We start from the raw sequence: 8,671 nt of genomic DNA, 5'->3' as shown, positions 1-8,671 counted from the left end.
GTTATGAGTGTCGAAAGTATCATTACTACTCTCATATATATATATATATATATATATATATATATATATATATATATATATATATATATATATATATATAATTCATAAGGAATGCTTGACCTTTGTCCGTGATTGAGGGTACAGTTAATGCCTACTTGACCATAGGTATTTTTTGTCTACATGGCTTTTGCAGTGATTACGTGTGGTAAACAAAATGTTTACTGTTTACTAACATTTAAATTCAAGGCATAGCCTTATGTATGAATTAGTGATTTTTATTTTCTATTACAAATGCTCAGGTTTCCAAAACATTCTGCTGCGTTGTAGGTTAGGTGACAGTTTGTTTATAGAAAAAGATTTTGTAAACAAATATTTAATTATTGCTTAATATCGTTACTTGGGAATATGTTAGCAAAGTTAAATTGTGCTCAGATATAATTTGACTAGAACTATTTATTTAAATTATTTATTAGTTAATTCCAAAATGCTGATTTACTTTTGGATTTAAGAACTACCGTTATGATCATTGGGACATTGTGCATCAAATCATTGAGCCTTATCTGAACATTCAATACTACTTGACTTCTTTCGGATCGTTTTTGATTTCTGACTTGAGATAAAACATTTAGAATTATTTAGGACTTAATTCACAATAATGTTTGTGTCTTTCGATTCTTCACTATGCATTATTTGGGCAATACATTATTTTTGTTAGTTTGCTACAACTGTTGGTTTTGCATGTTTCTATTACAGAGTTAATGATCATAGAGTTGTAACACTGCTAAATGATCATCAGGAACACATCAAATAAATGGTCGCCTGACTTCGAAATAAATCATGGCGTATCAGCCTATGACATGCTGTGGTCGTATATCAATTATACACTACTGCTGGAGGTTTCGTGCGATCGGATGTGATTAATTGATGCGCCATTCTAAACCTAGTTATGTTTTCCAAATTTTAAATGTTTTTACAAATTCGTATTTATAAAGTACATTTAGATACAATGCTAAATCACAAAGTTTCTTTTGACCTTAGCCAAAACCAGTTTGCAAAGATGAAGAGAGCAATAAGAAATATATGTTGTGTCACAGTGAAACATTCTTCGCTAAAGTTAACTAGAGATGACCAGCCGTTATAATTTCAAAGACAGGTTAATCGATTCGGTGCAACCTGACATTACAAAACACATCTCAATAATATTAAAGTTATCAAAGTCACAGGTGACTTAAATGCAAAAGAGAAGTCATAGACTTCAGTGCCGTTGGCTATGATGATTGCAAAAACTGCATTCAGAACCATCGGAATCCCATCCTGAATGGATCGGAAAAAGGGTGTTTCGTTGCGTGCCTTCACACAGATGAGAATCGCGTACCAAAAATGAAAAGGTCCTCAATTATCCAGCTGTCATAGCAAATTTGTTCTAGAGTAGAGCCTCATCCATTGTCCAATTTTGATTTACTCATGATGACAAAGCCAAGCTAGCGCTTCTTTGGCATCCTCAAGTTGGAAGAACATAAAGGCTTGTTCCGCCAGATACAGCTGTTCATTTTTGAAATGATAGCTTTGACTGAGTATTTTATCGTCGCTTTATTAAAGGGGAAATACGAGGACCTGCCGGATATGTGGCATATCGCTGTTGAAGCGCTGTGTGTATTCGAGCGTTTTCCCACATCTAAATGGGTTATCGACTCTGCCTTTCAATTAAAAACTACTCTTCCAATTATACTACGCCTGTCAGCACTAACGGACAAACTCTCTCTCTATAACACATACACACACCCACACACATACACACAGATACACATAGGTAAAATCAACAATGTTGGACCTATTAAGGTCTGTGTTAGAAACTATTCCCTTTCTTGTTTCAGTGTACCAAGTGTCAGGGATGGAATCGTTCAAACTGGAGTTTTGGCTGTTGCTGCAAATGTGGCGGGAGTAAATGAAATCATACATTTCTAATGGTAAAATAATTCTTTGTGGGATTGAAAATAATTATAAAATCTACATAAAAGAGCATATTCTCAAATAATAACAAACATATCTGCATAGATGAAATATTTATGATTCTATTCGCATGATTGGTCAACTCTGTTTCGTTAGTTGATATGCTTGTCATTGTGACCTATCTTTTCAATATCTTATGAAAATACTATTAAAATAAATATGACCAATCCTGCCTTAGAAAATTATACATCTAAAGGAGCTAAATATACACAAACATGAAAAAGACAACATGTCATACCCTGTCTTACATAATCAAATAACTTCCATACGCACAAAATGATTATTTGGGATGTATGGGCATATCAAATAACTTTTCAAAGTCGTTCCAATATAATAAGACAGACAAATTGTATTTGTACTTTTGTAATGGTCAGATGGGAATAATAACTATTTTATGATTTGTCATACTCTTGAATATGTATTCTCCTTCTTTTCAGTTTTTCTGGATGGTTCATACAGAGTGAAGAGATCATTACAAAATTGGACGAGACAATTCCCCAAATAAGATATGTGCATGATGTAAATAAAATAAATGAAATATTAAACTGTTTATTTTAGAAGCTCATATTGTTAGAAAGTATGCTTATTTAAGATTTCTTGTTTGTTGCAGTTCTTAGTATTGATGGAATCTGTACATTAATAATTAGTAGTTAGATTGCATTACATTATTAATTAGGGGTTTTATGGTGTTGAAAAGTGATTTTGTTAGTTTAGAAAACTGACACAAACTTAAAGGTTGATATTTAAGAAATGACTTTATAATGTGTAACATTAATCAATTGTAGTGTAGTGGTGGAAAATGTGGACATATTCTAATTACATAAACATGTCTGATTATGATTGAAATGCTTGACAATAGTAGCACCCTTTGTTCAATTTAAATATAATTTGTTATTAACGTATACTGCAGTGTATCTACAACTGATCACAGCTAATGTGTTGTACTTAAATCTAGATAATATTACCGTCGTGCATATATTATTCATATTTTACAATCCATACATTCAAGTTTGCTGAATGTGACGTCATGGATCAACAAGTCCAAAAAAATACCAGCTGAAACATGGGACTATAATGATTGGTCATATTTGTACATGGTGTTACGGGTGTCTTAACTTCATGCAGTGTGTATTATTCCACCAAATTATATACTCCTATATTATAAGATAACCCTATTTTTGAGTGTCTGAAATCTGTATTATATTTACTGAACTGTGCTATTTATAATGAACATACAATTGTGATACCAAAATGTATGAATGTGTAATTGATAAAAAAAAAATTCCATTCCGGTTAATACTTTAAATAGGGAATCTGTATTTTATGAATACTTGTAACATTCATGTACCCTGAAATGCTTCCTATGGTATGTGCATGTGTGTGTGTGTGTGTGTGATTTGGATTTGTAATGTAGGTTTAACAATTTTTCAGTCATATCGCTCCGATGTCTGCAGTGTGGCAGTTTATAGTGATGTCTAGCACTGGGGCATCATGCCGCAGATGTGTAGTATGATGTCCCACCCAGTCAAATAATCCTGACACCATCCTGACCAGTCCTAACACTAGCCTCTTAATGCTGAGTGCCAAGCGAGGCAGCTGTTAGTACCATTTTTATACGAATTTGGCATGACTTGACCGGGAATCGAACCCACGACCTCCCTCATCCGATGCGGACGTTCTAACCACTAGACCACCGGAGCGGTCCCTATGTTATGCTTGACATTCAAAGTGAATCAATTATATTATAATGAATATGTAATTAAGTAAATCAGAAATTAGATTGCATACGCAAACACAAGTAACACATAATTAATTCTATTGTAATTAACATATTCAAATAAACCATAGGTCTTATTTGATTACGGTGTTTTTTATAATCTGTCCTTCTGGATTGCCTTATACAGGCATACCTTCAGAGGCCCAGCAGTAAATTGTCTACAAATCATTCTACTTAAGCCCGATTTTGTCGTAATGACTGGTGTCAAAAAATGAATATTTGTTTTTAAAAAATTGTAACCAATGATTTATTTTTTTTAAATTGTAACCATACACAGGATTACATCTAGTTAGTTAAGTTATAAATATTTACTTTTCACCTATTATCTTGAGAAGAAATACACAGACCCACGAACGCACACAAGTACACCCACACATGTACAAGCACACACACACAAAGACATACACAGATATATATATATATATATATATATATATATATATATATATATATATATATATATGGACAGATATATTGGCAGGCAGACTGACAGAGACACCAACAGATAGATCAGGAGTCATTACCATGAGAATATTTGGGAGGTGCAACTTGCCTGTATATATATATATATATATATATATATATATATATATATATATATATATATATATATATGATATATCATCATGTCGCTGAACAAGATACTTGGTGATAATGTTACTTGACCTGTACACCAGTAACGTTTAATGCATTAAGATACAGAACATCTTGAAGTAAACATAGCTCTGATAACTGTACAAGCAGGATATAAATTAGCGGTTTCAGTATCGATTTAATGAAGTTTATGTTCCAACCAGACTTTTCAGTTACAGGTGGATTAAACACGACCTAATACCCATTTAGACCATTGCCTATTAATATATGAATTCCTTAGATTGGTAAAGAGGTCGCTGTTCTGACAGTCATTGGTTCTGAGATTAAGTCTGATGACAGGTTTTGACAATGGATAGGATCGTTAATAATGTTGCACTCTTCCCAAATGAATAATAAGATTTCGCTAGAAGAAGAGTATTATTCAGACACAGTCAGAGTACCTATTAACAAAGACTTTGAGCAGCTTCTGTGTACATTGCAATTTTAATGGGGATACCTTGGCATGATCGCCAGTAAGTGATACTGAATCTTCTGAAATGAAAGTTTAATGTGTTTCCAAAATAAAATCAGACCAGGGTTTATCAGACCCAACAAAGATATTGATCTCAATGCACGTTCCTGACCTTGATTTCTTTGAAAAAAGAGCTTGGAATAGCTCTGTCAGTTTTATATTCTTTATGTTTCAGCATGGAGCAATAAAAAAATGCCTTGGTCATTTTTTACACTAAGTGCACTGAGGAAAAGATAATGACCTCTCATCAGTCGAATGAAGTCACATATCCTCACTTCAGCAACGAAAAGTTATTATGCTTTTTACTCAGAGATATGCGTGGTCAATTATCGTGGCAAGCATTGATTTACAACTTTGTGTTCGCTATGATGAGTAGAAGCAGAGAGTGCTGCTAAAATAAAAAATATTAAATTATTTTGTCAAATAGATAAACAGTAGTAAATAGGACGTACATGGTATTGGAAGGCAAACGCATCGTGGTATTGGGACGCAACAAATTCAGAGCAACCTTCTTTGGAAAATGCAATATCTGCAGCAGATAATGCCAATGCGAATACTGCAGAATACACACGCACATACTACCTGAAGGTCTGTGGTCACCATCCGACCTGAAATTTGGCATCGGATCAAATTATGTAACCAGCCTTGCCAACCTTGTGGATCTGTTTGGTAATATTATTAATTTACTAAGACAGAAATTAAAACCACATAAACATGTTGCCGCCCATGTACCTTCACAAAGGGATATCAAAACAAAAGAACAATAGAACAAAAATAGATAAATATAATCATCAGGAATGAAGTGATCACAGTTCTTGATTCTGACACAATACCAAAAGACAAACAAGCCATCTACACAATATCCTAATTAGGAAAGCACTTGTCCCTGCCCTTCACATAAGCACGCCTGCCGCATTGCAGCTAAGAAACCTCGCACAGCAGCATGGTATACATATACATGCTAGTATTATTGAGTCACACCTTTGTGCTGAATCAATAACTATTACTGGCACCACCATCACCAATGATATAAATATCTAAAAAATGGGCGTGCAAGAACAATACTCTAATACCCTAGAAATGTAAAGATTATGATAGTGTTCGTGCTGATGAAGAACAAACTGGTTGTCCTGCATCTACTATCAGCACAAACGCGACTGAATATATTCGGGCAGGATCACAACAATCACGAGTGACCGAATTCAAATTTCAGAAGCAAACTGGTGAGTTGGAAAATCATTTGGCCATTATTCCGTTCACCTACAAACCAGCGAAAGAATCTCAGTAACTGCTAACAGACTCAATTCCCGGAATAGCAGCATTTTTGTTAAACTTTAGTCATACTGGGGTCAAAGCAGACAATGATCTCAAAGCTCGTAGTTATGCTCTTTAGTCGTGACAAAGATGGATTCAAAACTGCTACTCCGTGGACTCACAGTGGTGTCCGTGTGATCCTGAAACGCAAAGAGAGCAGCGCCATCAGCTATGAAATTGGCAGAGGCATTGAAAAGGTTCTTGAAATGCTGGAGAAATACACCAATGCAGGATAGGGTTGGACTCTCGAAAGATGTGGCCAAGTCAATGTTTATCTCTCTCCCTCTCTATCACCCATTTATTGGATCCAGTTACATAGCAACACAAAAATGGCTGCCTCCCAGGTCAGTGATCAACGTGAGGAATCTTGAAAATCGTTGGTTTGAGTGGGCAATCTTGTTTGCACTATAGCTGGTGCGTGACAATCAATACTTGCCCCAAAAATAGCATCTGGACAAACAATATATTAATTTTACTATATGTTCTCTACATTTGTTTCTCAATACTGACCTTTCCTTTGTGTGACAATCAATACAAATCATATGTTAATCTAAAATACCTTTAAAGATGACTTCACGGTGAAGTTCTCGCCAAAGGATAACCTGCATTTTTTTGAGAGGCTGGACTGTCAACAGAGCAGCATGTAAACAGAACACATATTTTACTTCCTGATAATCACCAAGGCCTTATTACTCACTGTGCACTGTCGCCAATACTCATATAAAATAACAACCTAAGCTCATATTCTCAAGAATAAAGAAAAACCTTTAAATCCCTACGAAAACTTCATAAATGTACCTTATCTATCACCATCAAAATAAGAGAAGAAAAAATGCTCTAAAAATGCTCTAAAAATACACTAGAACTTCATTCATGGGTACTGAATGAAAGTACTAATTGTGACCTGACTCCCGACAGGCTCACATTTTATGGTCAGTTTTAGTCAAACTTATATTTGCATGCCACATCTATTTCAACTTTATACATGAAGTATTTTTGAATTTCCTTGCAAACAAGACATGTGACATCTGTCAGAACGTGTGTAGTGCTGGTGATCCACAGGGTGCTAGTTTTGATCCAAGTGCTCTTGAGAAACCAAAACTAAATTTGCTATATCTTCCTCAATTGTTGGAATTTTTCAATGCAGTCAAAATACAATTGTAGCACAAGATAAGGCCTGTCTGGAAATGCGTTTGAATTCTAAAATTGTTGATAAATTAAATTTTATTGAAAATTAAAAGAAACATTACAATTTTAAAAACTAAATATTATTGAAAAACTGATTTTTCATGCAAGTTTTAAACTCAGTTTGACAATTTTAGACAGCAAAGTCGATCAATAAATAGTATCTAAAACAAATGATAGTCTGGGTCTGTACAACTGATAACATTTTTCCCAGGGGTAATGGAGCAATACAACTCATAGTGATTTTGGCAGCAAACCACAATATGCCTGTCAAGATGCATCTAGGTTTACACACTAAAAAAAACAATGGCATGTGCTATGTGTCAGGTACTTAGGTAGTTGCTTGTATAACTGATAGCGCACTCAGATTTAAAGTTCTGATTGGACCACTGCCATGTTTTATAGCAAAAATGCATTCCATGTCAGTGTCATTAGCTTGAAAAGGCAACAATGGGATAGGAAAATACATTTTCTAGGAAGGCTCTGTCTTAATGAAAAATGATGCTAATCTCTCTCATGAAGACCTAAGCCATGTCTTTGAGGTGCTATATATCAGTGTAGTGATATGAACTAATCTTGGTCACTTATGGCAGTACACTGTACATGTCCTTATGAAACCTTGATAACACCATCAGGCTACTGGAGAGCTTCCAAGCTGATCAAACTATAACATTTTGTTCCAGATACCAAGTTAGACCTGAAAAGATAGAACATGTCTCACTTAATTCTAGAAAACAGTAAGATGTAGGTAAAACTGAAGTTAAAATGTGTTAGACATGGTGATTTCAAAATAACATTAAGGTTACAAGCATGGACAAAAATATTGAACTTGAGAGAGTGGCACTCAGAAATGTGAAGCAATGACCATCTATTAAAGTGATAAATTCATCCTAAAAATAAACCAGGTTTCTAGAAGTATATGTATCCATTTACAGGTTAAATAACTAATCAGGTAGACTATGTATCATACAGTTTAAGGCAATGTTGGGGCGGTGAGGTTTGATCATTGGTGTGAACATTAGTACATACCAGTATACAGGAAAGTCAAGCAACAATGTACTAAATACAAATATATGACTATAAGCAATCTTATTCATGAGGGGAAAAATATTTGGATATTGCAAGTGAATAGAGCCAAATGTGGTCACACGGATCGACTATAGGTACAAAAAAAACTATATCATCAACTAAATGTGAAATTCTGATCCCCAAAACTAGTAAACAAGGATGGAAATTTGCATTTGTGAGACATATGCAATGTACTTGTTAAGATCAAATGT

At 34.4% G+C, this 8,671-nt stretch overlaps 1 long non-coding RNA gene across 1 annotated transcript; it reads left to right on the top strand.

Moving 5' to 3' along the window:
• The first annotated feature begins 416 nt into the window (after positions 1-416).
• LOC149770154 (uncharacterized) lies at positions 417-3,869 on the top strand. Its single transcript, XR_016418934.1, has 2 exons — positions 417-1,967; positions 2,448-3,869. It is a non-coding gene; the product is annotated as an uncharacterized LOC149770154 (long non-coding RNA).
• Positions 3,870-8,671: the final 4,802 nt, after the last annotated feature.

This window comes from Sinohyriopsis cumingii, unplaced genomic scaffold (genome assembly GCF_028554795.1).
Source record: "Sinohyriopsis cumingii isolate HCF-2022 unplaced genomic scaffold, ASM2855479v2 utg002602l, whole genome shotgun sequence".
Taxonomy (NCBI): domain Eukaryota; kingdom Metazoa; phylum Mollusca; class Bivalvia; order Unionida; family Unionidae; genus Sinohyriopsis; species Sinohyriopsis cumingii.
The sequence above is the reverse complement of the archived record's forward strand: the minus strand, read 5'-3'. Positions and strand labels throughout refer to the sequence as shown.